The 16995-nt window shown below is 40.2% G+C and overlaps 1 protein-coding gene and 1 long non-coding RNA gene across 5 annotated transcripts in view; one reads left to right on the forward strand and one right to left on the reverse strand.

Moving 5' to 3' along the window:
* Positions 1–16995, reverse strand: part of LOC105488276 (MAM and LDL receptor class A domain containing 1) — a 1027522-nt gene that overhangs the window by 67929 nt on the left and 942598 nt on the right. The window lies entirely within an intron of this gene.
* LOC105488241 (uncharacterized) lies at positions 2895–8095 on the forward strand. Its single transcript, XR_011608220.1, has 3 exons — positions 2895–2940; positions 3075–3166; positions 7815–8095. It is a non-coding gene; the product is annotated as an uncharacterized lncRNA (long non-coding RNA).

A 16995-nucleotide genomic window follows, 5' to 3' on the forward strand; every position in this document is an offset into this window, starting at 1 on the left:
TCTTCTTCTTCTTCTTCTTCTTCTTCTTCTTCTTCTTCTTCTTCTTCTTCTTCTTCTTCTTCCTCCTCCTCCTCCTCCTCCTCCTCCTCCTCCTCCTCCTCCTCCTCCTCCTCCTCCTCCTCCTCCTCCTCCTCCTCCTCCTCCTCCTCCTCCTCCTCCTCCTCCTCCTCCTCCTCCTCCTCCTCCTCCTCCTCCTCTTCTTCTTCTTCTTCTTCTTCTTCTTCTTCTTTTTTTAAACTTTGTCTCATCCTAAAAATCAATGAGCAATGTTCTTTAATTTTTTTTCTTCCCTGGCTTTATAACCTAAGGAAATAGGTTTTGTGGTTTGTTTACTTGTTCATTTTTCACTTGCAGTAATGATGAGAGATTGGTGCCCTGTGTTTCCAATGTAACGCTCAGTCTCAAATGATTCAATGTATCATCTTTCTTTTCTCAAAACCTTAAAGTGTTATTTTACACCTGCTCTCTGATCATTTACAGTCCATTTTTTAGTCTGTTTGAATAGACTGGTTTTTTCAAGGAAAGTAATCATAAATTTTAATTTTAGGCACTATTTTGTCCTTTTTGTAATAAAGACTGATTTATAGCATTTTACAAAAACAATAGCACAGTAAAACAACAGAAAACAGATAAGAAGTAGGTAGGAAGTTGGAGAAAGGGAATCTGAGAACAGGAAAATAGAATTGAGGCAAAGGTAACAAGATGGACAGTTCATGAAATGGCTATCATTGGAGTATGTATATTTATTAGAGGCAGGACGCAACTTAAACTTTAAGATTCTAGAAATCAAATTTAAGCAGGACAATCAATTACGCAGGCTATAATTTCAAAAAGAAACAAACCAGATACTTAGAAGCACTTTTTCTCTAACTCAAGAGATAAAGTATTTATTGTGTGGATCCTGTTACTGCAATCTAATGTTACAAAGTAACACGTCCCTAACCATGTTATTTTAGGAAAATCAGCAAAGGGTTACACTAGGTTGTTTCAACGAATACTTTTCAAACATCAAGCTGAAACGATGCCAAGATGTGCTTCAGTAAAAGCTACCCAGAAAGTGTTGGCAAGGAGGGAGGGGAGATTTTATGGAGATCTTGAAGCACAACAATGCCTTAGAGAATTTGATTTTGGGGGCATTTTCATATATTCATGTTTATAATAAAAAAGTCAACACCAAGCTTATAATTTATAGTGCATCATTGCAGTGTAACACATTAGATCTGTTATAGAAGTCTACAGGTAGAAAAATGACTTTGTGCACAAAGTCATAAGGTAATAGAAGAAATAAGTTGAGTCATAGTCAACCTATTCTCATTGAGTGTACACTCCCATAAAATACGATGTTATCTGACTACTGCTGAGAGGGAGAGAGAGAGAGACAGAGAGAAAGAGAGAGAGAGAAATTAGAATGTAAATAGCAAACTATCTAATGGTCTCTATTCCTGTCAAATGATGATTTTTTTTTTTTAATAAACAATCTGGAGGAAAAGAAAGAAAGAAAAGAAGCCAATTTGAAAAAGCAACGATACATTAAGGGGAAATGTCTATGAGCTCACATTTTCATTCCAACTCCTTGTTCATTTCAGGAACAAACTGAACCAAATGTTTGGGTGAAAAAGTTCCGAAAGAACTGGGTTTGCAAACACAACCAGAAATGCCACAAAAGGCAGAGGAAAATATTAATCACCCGGGGTCACAAAACCAAACAATTGGAACACCAAATTTTGCTAAACTCATTCACATGATACAGCAGCTGCTTTATTTTTCTTCCACTCTTTTCGGGCAGGAAATAAATATGCTGACCACAAAACCGTCACTGTTTAAGCAGTCTTGCTGTGGCAGAGCATTTTAATGGGAACATGCCCAGGAATATGGAGGCAATTAGTAGGAATAAAGCTGACCCAGGTTTCTGTAATTTAACCTTAAAGAAAACCCAGGCTGCCAATGGGAGCTCCGTCTTCACTCCACTTCTCAAGTGCAGTGTTAGCAAATTCACAACCACCTAATAGAAACCAGATGCCTGGCAGGAAAGTTCCTTTGGAAATATATTTGATAGTGTATATATATTTTATATATATGTATATATTTTTGGACAGTGTCTTGCTCTGCTGCCCAGGTTGGAGTGCAGTCGTGGGATCACAGTTTGACCTCCTGGACTCAGGCAATCCTCCCTCCTCAGCCTCTTGGGTAGCTAGCACTACAGCCATGTACCACCATGACCAGCTAATTTTTTGTTTGTTTGTTTTGCCGAGATGAGCTTTTGCCGTGTTGCCTTGAGCTCCCGGACTCAAGCAATCCTCCTGCCTCGGCCTCACAAAGTGCAGGGATTACAGGCGTTAGACACAATGCCTGCCCTAACAGCACATTTAAAAAATATGTCTTGACCTAGTAAAATTATTGGAGTCAGTCTTTAGGTAATAATTACAGAGAAAGACAAAAATGCATATAGAAAAAGGTTCATCACAAATTATCAATAATAATGAAAAATTAGATGCAAGCTCAATGTCTAATAGGAGAATGGTTAAATGACGATCCATGTACTTGACACATCAACCTTTTCAAGTCATACTTTAAAGAATATTTAGTGGTATAGGGCTATGATATGGTTTGGATATTTGTCCCCTTCAAATCTCATGATGAAATGCGATCCCTAATGTTGGAGGTAGAGCCTGGTGGGACCTGAGTGGATCATGGGGGCAGATCCCTCAGGAAAGGCTTAGCGCCACATCCCCTTGGTGATGAGTGAGTTCTTGCTCTGAGTTCATGCGATTTGGTTGTGTAAAAGTGTGGGGCCTCCTTCCAGTCTCTTTTGCTCTTGCTCTTGCCACATGATGTGCTTGCTCCTGCTTCGCCTTTTGCCATTAGTAAAAAAGCTCCCTGATTCCTCCCCAAGAGCTGAGTAGATGCTGGCACCAAGCTTCTTATACAGCTTGCAGAATTGTGAGTCAATTAAACCCCTTTTCTTTATAAATTATCCAGCCTCAGCTTCAAGTATTTCTATTTCTCCTTCTTTCTTCCTTCTTTCTTAAATAATTGATGAGGTTTTGTTTGTTTGTTTGTTTGCTATATTGCAGAATGAAATGGGTCAACAACTGACATACTGCATAAATCAGTGAACCAATATTTTCTAAATGTAACATGCATGATACTACAAAATCACACATAGGTAAGTGATCCATTCAAAGTGAAAAATAGACCAGTGAATTTTTAATGTAACAGTTCAAAAATTCTATGGATGTGGTTTCAGATTCTGCATTACAACTGCATTTGAAGAAACTACCCCATGTAAAGTTTTGGTGTAATAGAAAAGTATCAATAATTATCTCAAAAGCTAGTAAAATACACCTTCTGTATTTTTCCATTCTTGCATTGCTATGATGAAATACCTGAGACTGGGTAATTTATAAAGAGATGAGGTTTAATTGGCTCACAGTTCTGCAGGCTGTACAGGAAGCATAGTGGCTTCTGTTTCTGGGGATGACTAAGGAAATATACAGTCAGGTGGAAGCAAGCATGTCTCACATGGCTGGGGCAGGAGCAAGAGAGAGTGGGGGCAGGTGCCACACAGTTTTAAACAACCAGATCTCACAACAACTCACTCACTATCAGTAGAACAGCACTGGGGGGATGGTGCTAACCCATTAATGAAAACTCTGCCCCCATGATTCAATCACCTCCCACCAGGCCCCATCTCCACCAATGGGGATTACAATTTGAGCTGAAGTTTGGTGGGGACACAGATCCAAACCATATCACTTCCTTTTTAAAAATACGTATCTGTGTGAGGTTGAATGTGGTTCATATATTTCAACAAATCAAGATAATGGCTTTAATGCAGAAGTGGATATAAGAATCCCACACTAGCTCTCACGAAAGGTTTGTTTTAGTTGGAGTAGTGATATGATTTGGATGTCTTGTCCCCTTCAAATCTCATGTTGAAATGTGAGCTCCAGTGTTGGACAGTGGGCCTACTGGGAGGTTTGGGCCATGGGGGCAGATCCCCCGTGAAGGGCTGCTTAGTGTTACCCTTGCAGTAATGAGTTCTCACTCTATGAATTCATGAGAGATCTAGTTGTTTACAAGAGCATGGCACCTCCTCCCTCTCTCTCGATCACCCTTGTCATGTGATGCGCCAGTTTCCCCTTTGCCTTCTGCCATGATTGTAAGTTTCCTGAGGCCTCACCATAAGCAGATGCTGGCATCATGCTGTTTGTACAGCTTGTGGAACCGTCAACCAAATAAACCTCTTTTCTTTATAAATTACCCACCCTCAGGTATTTCTTTATAGCAATGCAAATGGACTAATACAAGTAGCTTTGTTCTACTAAGCACTGCGGGTTCAAATATGAATAAATACTTATTTATTTGGCTAACATATACTTTTCCTTTGATAAATTTTTGCTAGTTACCTGTTGTGGAAATATTTTTTTCTCTCTCTTTCTTCAACAAATGTGATATCCCAAAGCCCCACAGTTGCTAAAGGTCACTTTTAAATAGAATGTTATATTTCTCATATATATATATATATATATATATATATGAATGTTACATTTCATATGTATATATACACCATATACTTTAAATATACAAATATGTTTTCATAATAGGTTATAATGGATATCTTGTCACTTAAAAAGCTATTAATAAATATAATTGTATATATTTCTTAGTTTAATTTCATATATGGTAAGTCTTGATAGGTATAAACCACCTTAAGAAAACTCTTTGGGGTCTTCAATAAGTTTTAAAGGTGTGATGGTATGTTTAGACCAAAATGTTTGAGAATGGTCAGTATAGTGAAATAAGGAGAAATAAATTTCACAGCAATTTCAATTTTAAGAGGAAAGAGTGCATGTACATATTTATACATTGATAAAAGTTCAAAAGAAGATACATCAAAATGTTAACAGTATGTAACTCTGGGTGATGAGATTAACCAACATTTTAAATTCTTTTAAACCCGTGTAGTTGGATTTCCCAAGTTCTATTTATGTGTCAGTTGTGCATTGGAATCTCAGGGTAGGGGTGATAGTTTCACAATTTGGAAAGATCACAAGATGTGTCCCCAACTTGAGCTCCCCACCTCCACCCTGCCCACACACCTTGTAGGACATTTGCCTAAATAAAAGATGAGATCTGCACGCCTCATGATTTTCACGTTCCCTGTTTTGCTGATTCCCCTCTTTTATCATCTCTTCTCAAGCTACATCCTAGCCCTGCAGTACTACTCACCACTTTTTGGATGTGTCACATTGATACGGCAGGGGGACAGGGAAGAGCTGGGTAGAGAAGGGCAGGTCCCTGGCGAGGGCTCCACCCCCAGGACTGTGCCAACGGACCTAGGTGAGGACAGGCATTTCTGTGTTCTTGCCCAAATGTTGCATTTCCCAGACCATCCTGGCCTGCCAAGCCCCCATCCTGTGCCTATAAAAACCCCGAGACCCTAGCGGGCAGACATACAAGCAGCTGGATGTCGAGAGGAACACACTGGTGAAAGAATACCCAAACAGACGTCAGTCAGCAGAAGCCGGTAGACACTGGCAGGCCGACCAGCAGAACGAGGCGGAGTTTGGCCGGGGTGGTTGGAGGGGAGCCCGGCCACTGGGCAGCCTTACTCCAGGGGAAAATCACCTTCCCAATCCATTCCCTTTTGGTTCCATCATCTGAGAGCTACCACCACTCAATAAAAACACTTGCACCCATCCTCCAAGCCCAAGTGTGACCCGATTTTTTCCAGTACACCAAAGCAAGAATCCAGGAAACAGAAAGCCCTCTGTCTTTGCCATAAGGCAGAGGGTCTAATTGAGCTGGATAACACAAGCCGCCTACAGACAGCTAAACTGAAAGAGCATACTGTAACACACGCCCACTGGGGCGCTGTAAAAACTCAACCCCAGACACTGCTGTGGGGTCGGATCCCCACAACTTGCCTGTCTGCATGCTCCCCCTAGAGGTTTGAGCAGCAGGGCACCGACGGAGCGAGCCCCACACACCCATTGTACGCTCTGCAAGAGGGATAAGGGGACTTTTCCCACTTCAACATTTTTCTTAACTCTTGCATTTGCTTTTGAATGCCTTTCTCATTGGCCAGAACCTTTGCCAACTCTGGAGTCAGACTGACCACTTCTCTGCATGCCACTGTGCATTGTGCATTTTACCATGATGACGAGTAGTACTTTCTCTCCTTGCAATAAAATATTTTTCCAACTAGATTGCTCTATATGCAAACTCACTCTACTTTCCTTATTATATTCTCTTAGACATATAATCTCTTGGGTTGAAAATGAATTGCAATACCACTGTCTTTGTGATTGCCCTTAGCAACCACCTAACAACTTGCTTCTTAAATATTTTTCAGACAATTAAAATTTGACAGCCTATGTAAGAATCTGTCCAGAAAAATGGACTTAGTGGCATCATTTTATTTACATTCGTGTCTCTTGAAGATTAACTTCCCATGGGCGGAGCCAAAGTCTTTATTTTCCCAGCTTGCTTAGGAAACATTATTTGAGCTCCAACTATATGCCTTATCCCCTACCACAGAGCTACTCAGAGTGTGGTTTATGTATGGTTTTGGTCTTATCTGGATATGGTTCCAGGATCAGATAAGTATAAGAATGGAGAATATATGTTTAGAAACATTCATAGCAATTTGACAGAGTAATTTTATGTCTGTTGATGATAAGAATAAGAAAGTTGGACTAGTATTTTTTGTCTTTTTATTTCCTGTTTCTTTTTTTGTGTGTGGTTTTAAGGACTGGAGAGTTTAACAGGCAAGAAAGAAGGAAGAAGGCAGAAGGAAGAAGACAGAGACAGAGGGAGGGGGGCTCCTCCAAAGCCAAAAGAGGAGACCCCCTCTTTATTTCTTTTTTCTAAGAATTCTTTTTTATTATATTTTACAAAACATTGGTATATAATGGATTGGAAACAAAAACAAAAACAGAGCTGTTCCTTCAACACACATCATTTGAGTGGCTCTGTTCTATTGACACAGACATGAGTAAATATTGACTTACCTGGTTGACTTCTTTTTTTCATTCAACTTGGTTTTGCTAGCTATCTCTTCGAAAAATATTCTTTTATCTTCCTTTCCCCTTATGAATGTGATATCTCCAAGTTTCCACGGTTGGAAAGGTCCAGGTACTGTCTAACCTTCTCTGACCAGAAGGAAATATTTTTTCCTTACAAATTACTCTATATGAAAACACACTATAATTTTCTTATTGGATTATTTTAGACACATAATCTGTTTAATTGAAAACTAATTCAATGTTGAAGTTAATTATCAGCTTTCATGATTTCCCTTAGCAATCACCTAGCAGCTTCCTTTTTCCTAAATATTTTTAGACGATTTAAACTTAATAGCCTTATGTAAGAATCTGTCTAGAAAAATGATCTTATTTCATTATGACTCCTGAATATCCACAAATTCCTTCACATATATCTCACTTTGGGTTTATTAATACATTTAAACTGTTCTGAATCTATGAACAATTTCAGCTTTCAGGACAATGGAAACATTGAAAAAGGCAATAAAACTGCATTTTCTTGTAGTTATTTTTAAATATCCTATTTAAAAACAAATTATAGGCATACAAAGATACAATTAGGATTTTGTTTGGTTTCTTAAAAGTGATCTTTCTCTATTAAACTCCTAGTCAATTGCCCACTATTTTTTCATCCATGACCTGTGTTCTGTTCACACTAACCATGCAATTCTGAAGCTGACTCAAGTGTTTCATAGAGCTGATGTTTATGGTTTCTTTGACTAAACATAGAAATTGATATTTGTCTTATTTGAGTTCCTTTCTCAGGAAACCAACCATCAGGCCTCCCAGATAGTATTGAGGACCTGAAACTCATCAGACGACTGGATCTGGACAGTGAGATGTCAGACCCCTCACCCATTACGATTTTCCAACTGACCACCTGCTCCCTGTTGACCAGCTCCTCTTCCTTACCCCTCTCTAATTCCTGTTTTCCCATAGATGGTTATATTTCTTCTCTGCTAATCCCTGATTTTAATTAGTCAGGGAGATGCATTTGAGGCTGATCTCCCAACTCCTTGGCTACAGTACCCCATTAAAACCTTCTTCCCTGGCAATACTTGTTGTCTCAGTGATTGGCTTTCTGTGCAGCGAGCAGCAGGGCCTAGACCAAACCCCTGGTGTTTCAGAAACAATTCCCTATCACAGTCTGTGCCATACACATGTACACAGGCTGCTCTATTTTTGGGGATGGTCTTCTTTGACACTTGGTGGATTTCAATCCATGAGTCCAGGTTGGAGTGATACAGCACCTCTGCAGCAACCCTTTCTCAACCTTCCATAGTACCATTACCTTCAAACCAAAGACTGTCTCTCTTCTCCCAGTGCTTTCTATGAAGTGCCTGTATATGTTTGATATATGCTTACTGCAGTGCTGAGATTATTTGCTTTTATATATACCTCCGCCATTAGAGTATAAACTACTATTTATTCTTATATTCCTAGCCCCTAACACAGTGACTAGCAAATAATAAGGGCAGATGTTTGCCAAAAAAAAAAAAAATAGAATGAATTGCTAAGAGTTTCTGATTTATGTGTTTCTTTCTTTGAAAAGATGAAAATAAAGTGGTCTTTGAAGAACTTTGATTCATTAGTGAGCTTGAAAACCAAACACAAGAAACAGATTGTGGAAGTTGGAAGAGGGTCCCTAAGGATGCATTTAAGGAGAAATGATGTGACAGAAGATTTGAAAGTAAAAAAAGAGTCTATCAGGAAGATAAGAAAGCAATTATTAAACAAAAATTAAGATGCCGATCTCCCTCCCAAGTTTCTAACCTTTGGTAACATGATTGATTCACACTAGTCAAAGGTGCTGAATATATTTGCTGCATGCCATTGGAACACTATATAACTTAAAACTAATAAAGCACCTCACTTCTCTTTACTGTCTTTCTTCATTTACCCAAGTCACCTCTTTTAAGAGCCATCTCTGATTTGGCTACAGCACATTCATCTACACTGATTGCTTGTACAAGGAAACAGTGCAACCCAGAAATGTCAGAAACTGAAAGGTTGTCTTCTTGCTGTGTAAGATTTACTGTGAACGGAGGGAGGATGCTGAAATATGCTACAACCGTCGCTCCAGGGACAACCTCTGCCAAACAGAGATATTATACTGACGAAATGATAATGGTGAAATAGCTGACAGACCAAATAATTAGAATATGGAGCCGTAATACAGTAAAGTAGTCTTCACATATTTTATACAGTTTGTATTGTTCTATAGATTGTTTGGAGTTTGTGTCCAATGAAAATGGATTAAGAACAACCTGGGATACTCAGCAATAACAACACACAAACACGTGTATACACACCAATGAAGCTTGCGTTATTCAATAAAAGTGTTCCTGATACATTGCATGTAAACTGATTTTGTATGGTCGAATAATATCTTAAATGATGAAGGAATTCATTAAGTAAATATGAGATATTAGTTAAAATACATGTGAAATTTTAAATCATGTTCCATCAGTAAATACAATTATTACTTTTTAAAAAAGGGTTCATTATGCACTCATTTCTCTAAGAAAAATAATGCAAGAGTGACATCCTTATTAGTAAAATTGGTAAATAGGTTGTCAGCTGCCAGGCACTGCTTTTCAGGAACTTAGGGGCAGAATCTGTCACACATAGACATCCAAATTAAATAGTCTCAAGTGAGGGCAATATTGGAATGACTGAGCACAGTCCCTCTGCTTCTTTTGTTTTGTTTTGTTTTTCAGATAGGGTCTTGCTTTGTTGCCCAGCCTGGAGTGCAGTGGTGTGATCATGGCTCACTACAGCCTCCAACTCCTGGGCTCAAGCAATCTTCTCTCTCAGCTTCTGATTTTGCACCTGCCCAACATGTCATTTATAAAATTCCCACAATGTGTTAGGGAAGATGCAAGACATGCCAATGGTGTCCCTACTTTCCAGAGATTTTTCAGCAAATAGAATTACAACACATGAGCCCCAGACTTTGTTGTTTTAACCATCAGCCTGTTGTGTAGTTAAGACCAGCATACAGATAAAGTTGCCGAGTGTCTCATCTAATCGTGAATTGTAAATTAGGCATCTTTTTAATTTTTAAAATGAGCATTAAATCTTTCAGGGAGTTGTAATGCAAAGATAAGTGTAGAGCACTACTCAGTCAAATTAAAGACACCCTTATAGCGAAAGATTTAACGCCGAGTTACACTGCAACTAGGGAATACTTAGGACCCAAAAGAACTAAGCTCAATATTCTGTTTAAATCATAGAATTTCAGAGCTGGGAAAGAACCGTAAAATAATTTATTATTTCCCATTATGTTGTTGGAGTGAATGTCTCATAAAAGATATTAACTTTAGGCAACACAAAGATTATAATTTTATAGTTAAATTTCATATTGAAAGTATAATGAAAAAAATACATATTTAGACAGAATCTTGCTCTATCATCCAGGCTAGAGTGCAATGTCCAATCTCCAATCTTAGCTCACTACAACCTTCACCTCCTGGGTTCAAGCAATTCTCCTGCCTCAGGCCCCCAAGTGGCTGGGACTACAGGTGCGCGCCACCATGCCTGGCTCATTTTTGTATTTTTTTAGTACAGATGGGGTTTCACCATGTTATCCAGGTTGGTCTTGAACTCCTGGCCTCAAGTGGTCTTCCCACCTTGGCCTCCCAAAGTGCAGGGATTACAGGCATGAGCCACAGCGCCCAGTCATAATGGAAATATTTATAAATGGCACACCAAACCCATGACTTCATGAATATTTTTGCTTAGGAAAGAGCAAAGAAGTCAATTTAAAAAATGAGAGAGAAAAAAAAAGGTGGATCCATGTTTCCATTTAAAAATAAATGTGGCTGGCTGGGTGTGGTGGCTCATGCCTGTAATCCCAGCACCTTGGGAAGCTGAGCCGGGCGGATCACCTGAAGTCAGGAGTTCCAAGACCATCTTGGCCAACATGGTGAAACCCCATCTCTACTAAAAATACAAAAATTAGCCGGGCATGGTGGCGGGAGCCTGTAGTCCCAGATACTCGGGAGGCTGAGGCAGGAAAATGGCATGAACCTGGGAGGCGGAGCTTGCAGTGAGCCGAGATTGCGCCACTGCACTCCAGCCTGGGCGACAGAGCGAGGCTACGTCTCAAAATAAACAAAAATAAAAACTCAGTGTGACCCGGCATGGTGGCACAGGCCTGTGATGATCCCAGTACTTTGGGAGGCCCCGGCGGGAGAATCACTCGAGCCCAGGAGTTTGAAACCAATCGGGACAATATAGCAAAACCATGTCTACACACACACACACACACACATACACACACACACACACACACACACACACACACACACACAGAGCTGGGAGTGTTGGTATATGCCTGTGGTCCCAGCTATGAAGGAGGCTAAGGTGGGAGAATTGCTTGACCCCTGGAGTTTGAAACCAGTCTGGACAATATAGCAAGACCAAGTCTGTACAAAAAAAAAAATAGCTGGGAGTGTTGGTACAGGCCTGTGGTCCCAGCTATGAAGGAGGCTAAGGTGAGAGATTGCTCGAGCCTGGGAGGTTGAGGCTGCGGTGTGCCATGATTGTGCCCTTGCACTTTAGCATGGGCAGCAGAACAAGACCCTGTCTCAAAAAAAAAAAAAAAAAAAAAAAAGGAAAGAAAAAGAAAAGAAAAGAAAAAGAAGGTAAAATTAAAAAAAAAAAACATCATAACATCATATGTAGTCATGGTCTAAATTGTGAGGGTGGCCTATAAATGATAGAAGTTTGGATAAAACTGATTCATGCCAACTTCCTCATTCTATGCATAAGAAAATACACATTATAAAATAATTTCCTTCCCTACTGCCCAAATAAGCTTTCCTCTTCAGTTTTCAGATCTCAGCATTATCAGCTGTGCAGTCATCTAAGTATGATACTCCGGGATCATCTTTGATGCTTACTTTTTCATTTTTTTTTCTCACTTCCTGTATTAAGTCAACCACTGCTGCTCAGGTTCAAGTCCTCATCATCTCTCATCTAAGTCTTTTGAACAGGCTTATGCCCTCTAGACTGAAAATCGCTTTCTCAATCTTTTAAAATCTATTCTCACGCTCTGTGTTCTTCTCTTAAACACAGACATGCTCTTGTCTTCTTCTGCTTAGAACACTTGCCTTGTTCATATCAGTTAGGGCCCTAGCAGGAACCAGCTGACATACTTAAACTGGAAAATTTGAGATTTTTATGAAGTGGCAATTTACGAAGGTGTGGCCAGAATGAAGAGAAATCATAAGTGATGTGCATTGTGCTGGGCTAATAATATCAGGCCTGTTACCACCTTAAGCTGGAGGGAAGAAGAAAGAGAAGGAGAAGAAGGAAGAGGAGGAGGAGGAGGAAGAAGAAAGGAAGAGGAGGAGGAGGAAGAAGAAGAAAGGAGGAGGAGGAAGAAGAAAAGAGGAGGAGGAGAAGAAGGGAGGAGGAGGAGGAGGAGAAGGGAGAAGTAGAAGAAAGGAGGAGGAGGAGGAGGAAGAACAAAAGAGGAGGAGAAGGAGGAGGAGGAAGAGGAAGAGGAGGAGAAAGGGTTATTGGAAGTTGTCAGTGTAAGGGTATGCTGAGAAACCTGTCGCTCCAAGCAGCCAGCTAGAATTAGGTTGCAGGAAGGAATCCAGGGTTATGAATATCCAGTTCTCCCTCTTTTTCCTGTCTCAAGGTGCTCCAGTTTGGTTAAACATAAGGCAAATTCAGAAGACAGGGGCCCATTAATGAAATTCGTAAAAGCCAGCTCCTAGATCCAATTGCTATCCTTCTCTGTCTCGTTCAGTGGACAATGGGTGGAGGATGGATCTGAGAGGGAGACAGGAGATAACACTCGGCCTTTTTTTTTTTTTTCCTTTTTAACAATAAATTACAGGCGGTGGCTCATGCCTGTAATCCTAGCACTTTGGGAGGCTGAGGTGGGCAAATCAGCTGAGGTCAGGAGTTCGAGACTAGCCTAGCCCACATGACAAAAACCCCGTCTCTACTAAAAATACAAAAGTTAGCCAGGCGTGGTGGCAGGCACCTGTAATCCCACCTACAAGGGAGGCTGGGGAGACTGAGGCAGGAGAATCGCTTGAACCCGGGTCTGGGGGGGGTGGGGGCAGAGGGTGCAGTGAACTGAGATCATGCCACTTCACTTCACTCCAGCCTCTAGCCTGGGCAAAAGAGCGAAAGTCCATCTACATAAAATGAAATAAATGAAAATCTCTTTTGTTAGCTTTCAAACGCCTTAACCACGTCTCTACAACACACTTTTCTAAGTGTAATCTGTTTCCCCTCCCATACTCTCTGGCTGTGTTCATCGTTTTTGAAACCATAAGTTTCTGCATTTTCTTTTGTTTTCTTGAACTCCCTTTCCACATCTCTACCAGATTTCTCCATCCTTCAGATCTCAATCCAAGTGCTATCTCCTTTTACAGCCCTGTGAATTCATCCATCCAAATTGCTGGCTCTCCAGTATCCATTGCCTTCAAGTCATATATCAAGGTGCACCTCTAATTTGACTCTGAACAAGGAGGTCTAACTTTATGAAATCTCTGGAAAAAGGGTAAGGGGTAGAATGTTTTATGGGTGGAATAAATAATGACTGGCTTGAAAGAAATGCTTTCTTTCCTTTGAAGCCTCTCTTGTGGGCTTTTTTTTTTTTTTTCCCCCAACTATTGCAGGACATGAGAACAAGGTCTAGGTCTAGGGATTAAGGAAAAAAATCAGAGATCAGGCTGTTTAGGCTTCTCTTCTAAAATAGAAAATAAGAAAAAAGAAGGAGGAGGAGGAGGAATAAGTGGTGCAGGAGGAATAGGAAGAGGAGAAGGAGAAGGAGGAGGAGGAGGAGTAGGAGGAGGAGGAGGAAGAGGAGGAATCCCATTGGTGGCCTAACCCTGTTTTTAAGGGTAAGATCTCAAAATCCTGTTCTCAATTTCCCTTTTCTGGCTCAAAGTTAACATTTAGCAGGATTGTCAGAGCATGGCCAATATATGCACAAGGGACTAGGATTTGGGAGTGAGGTTTGTGGATCTCAAACTGTGAGAACAGCTTTACTTCTTGTAGGCGAAGGCACATGTGGACACGTGGAGAGAGTAACAGTTTTGCAAGCATTATGAGATGAACTCGGCCACTGTGCTAGTGAAATTCCAGTCTGCTAAGGCTAAGTATTTCTGGAACCAGTACAGGCTCGCTTGTGACACTGTAGCTGCAAAAGCAGCTGTATGCCTTGAGGCACAGAGTAAGCAAGATTTTGATTTTTGCTAAGGATTAATATTCATCAGTGGGTGCAGGCTAGGCCTATCTAGGATGTCAGGCTTGGATAGCAGCTAAACTTCTGCCTTTAAGGATTCACATTATCATACAATGTTTGCAGTGAGAAAGGGTATGATACAGAGAATATAATAATACAGGAATATATATTTCATTTGGGGCCAGGGCCAACCATTCAAGAATCTCAAACAATGTTCTGTATCTCCCATGGGTTAGCTCCTCCAAGATTTGGGATCCTAATCACCTCTCTTTCTTTCTTTTTTTGTAGAGACAGGGTTTTCTCATGTTGCTGTGGCTAGTCTTGAACTCCTGGGCTCAAGCCATCTGCCCTCCTCAGCCTCCCCAAGTGCTGGGATTACAGGCATGGGCCCCACTCCTGGCCGCTTTCTTTCCTTATCAGAAATATAAACAAGCATCATTCTCTTGATCATTCTTTCCTTCCATTTTACCCCCAAAGTTTTTTGGTTTACATTTCTATCATAACATTCATCAGAGTCAAACATATATTATAACTGAACATATTCAGACGAACCAGAAAGTGGGGGTATTATTTGCTGACACAAAGGAAGTCTTAATAAATGTTTGTGGAAGGGAATTATGAGACTTGCTCCAGATCACATTCACATCTTATAATTTCCTACTCAACACTCTTTCTACTGTTGCGTACTTACTGTGATGAACTGAACGTTTGTGTCCCCCCAAATTTATATACTGAAGCCCTATTAAAGCGATGGCATTATGAGGTGGGGCCCTTGGAAGTAATTTGGCTTACATGAGGCCACGAAGGTGGAGCCCTCATGCCCTTATAAGAAGGCAAAGAGACTCCAGATCTTTCTGTCTTTGCCACGTAATAATACAGTAAGAAGGTGGCTGTCTGCAAGCCACAGAGAGAGGGTCCTCACCAGAAACTGAATCTGCCAGTTCCTGGATCTTGGACTTTTTAGCCTCCAGAACTGTGAGAAATAAATGCTTGTTTATACCACCCAGTTTATGGTATTTTGTTTTAATAGCCCAAACTGACTTATGATTCTATGAAATTACTTAGAATATTTCCAGATCTAAACTTTTCAAACAACTTTTCACATGAATATATGTTATTTCTCAGCATAGCTAAAAAAATTCTGATTTTTAACCTTTGTTAGTTTATTTACTAAATTAGTACAGTGCTTCAAGGGGATGTGCCCCAATGCTAAATAGTAAACAGTTAATTATTGCAAATGTTTCCCCAGGCAAAGATGATACAGTCTGAAAAAGGAAAGCAATGGGCATAGTCAGGCTGCTGGTAAGGTAAGAATAAATGGCTTACTGTTTATTTTTACCCTTTATGTTTTAATATTTATTTATTTATTTATTTATTTATTTATTTATTTATTTATTTTTGAGTCAGAGTCTTGCTCTGTCACCTAGGCTGGAGTGCAGTGGCGCAATCTCAGCTCACTGCACCCTCTGCTTCCTGTTCAAGTGGTTCTCCTGCCTCAGTCTTCTGAGTAGCTGGGATTACAGGGACCCTGGCTAATTATTGTATTTTTAGTAGAGATAGGGTTTCGCCATGTTGGCCAGGCTGGTCTTGAACTCCTGACCTCAAGTGATCCACCTGTCTTGGCCTCTCAAAGTGCTGGGATTACCAGTGTGAGCCACTGCACCAGGCCTATTTGTACCCTTTAATCGTGATTTACAGATATAGATCTGATGATTACATCTCTCTTCTTTTACTATGAACTCTTGAAGCCTGCTGTATTTCCTGCTTCCTTGAAGGTGTCACTAATGAAAATCTGGAGTATTTTGAACCACGAGGATAGATGTAGAAGACGGCTTTCAGAGATCTTTCACAATCACCTCTTTTTTGGCCCGTCCCGGCCACAAGAATGCCTTGGTATGTTTCCCTGAAGCTATGGTGTGCTGTGGCCCTTGCCGCATATACAGTTATCCTCTAGGCAATACTAGTTTGTTACAGGGACAGGAAGCAGAGGAAATATACCTGCAGAGAGAGAATCAATATAGACAAGCAGAAAGAAACAGAGATGAGAGGCAGATGAAGAATTCCTCTGGCTCAGGCCTTTCTGAGGCTCTACTCATTCATTCCCACCCTTGAGCTCTGTGAGACATCCTGTGTCTTCACCCTAAATTCTTTATTTTGAGCAAATCAGCTTCAGTTGCTTTTTTTCCCCGTAATCAAAGTGTCCTCACAAACACATTAGGTGGCAAGTAGCTAACAGAAGAGTCGCAGAATGTATAATAAAATCCAGGAAATCAAATCTCCAACAACAACTTTAAGAGGCTGGTTCCTGTGCTTAGCTTTGTCTGAGCACACCATGCTCCATTCCCTGTTTTTAAAAAGCAATGAAAAAAATTTTCTTTCAAGTTACTGAAGGCCTCTTATGCCACAGATTCTTTGTACAAAATCTAATGGAAAAATCTTAAGGTTAAGGTTAATGTTGAGAGGGTGACGGTTTCCTGCTTACATGAAGTTCTGTGTATCTCAAGGTTTGGGCATTATTTTCAAGGTAAGCCACGTTATTTCACTGAGCCATCCCTTGACCAAACATTTTAACTTACTTTAGGGCTTAAACGATTTCATGCAAAAAGACTGATTTTGAGGTTTAACTTGTAATAACATTATGTGGATGTAATCATTGGATAAGCAACGTTTTTGGTGATGCTTTCAAGTAGATAATCTTAAATAAAGTCTAGATAATCTTTGGCAATCATA

Source organism: Macaca nemestrina, chromosome 9, assembly GCF_043159975.1.
Source record: "Macaca nemestrina isolate mMacNem1 chromosome 9, mMacNem.hap1, whole genome shotgun sequence".
Taxonomy (NCBI): Eukaryota; Metazoa; Chordata; class Mammalia; order Primates; family Cercopithecidae; genus Macaca; species Macaca nemestrina.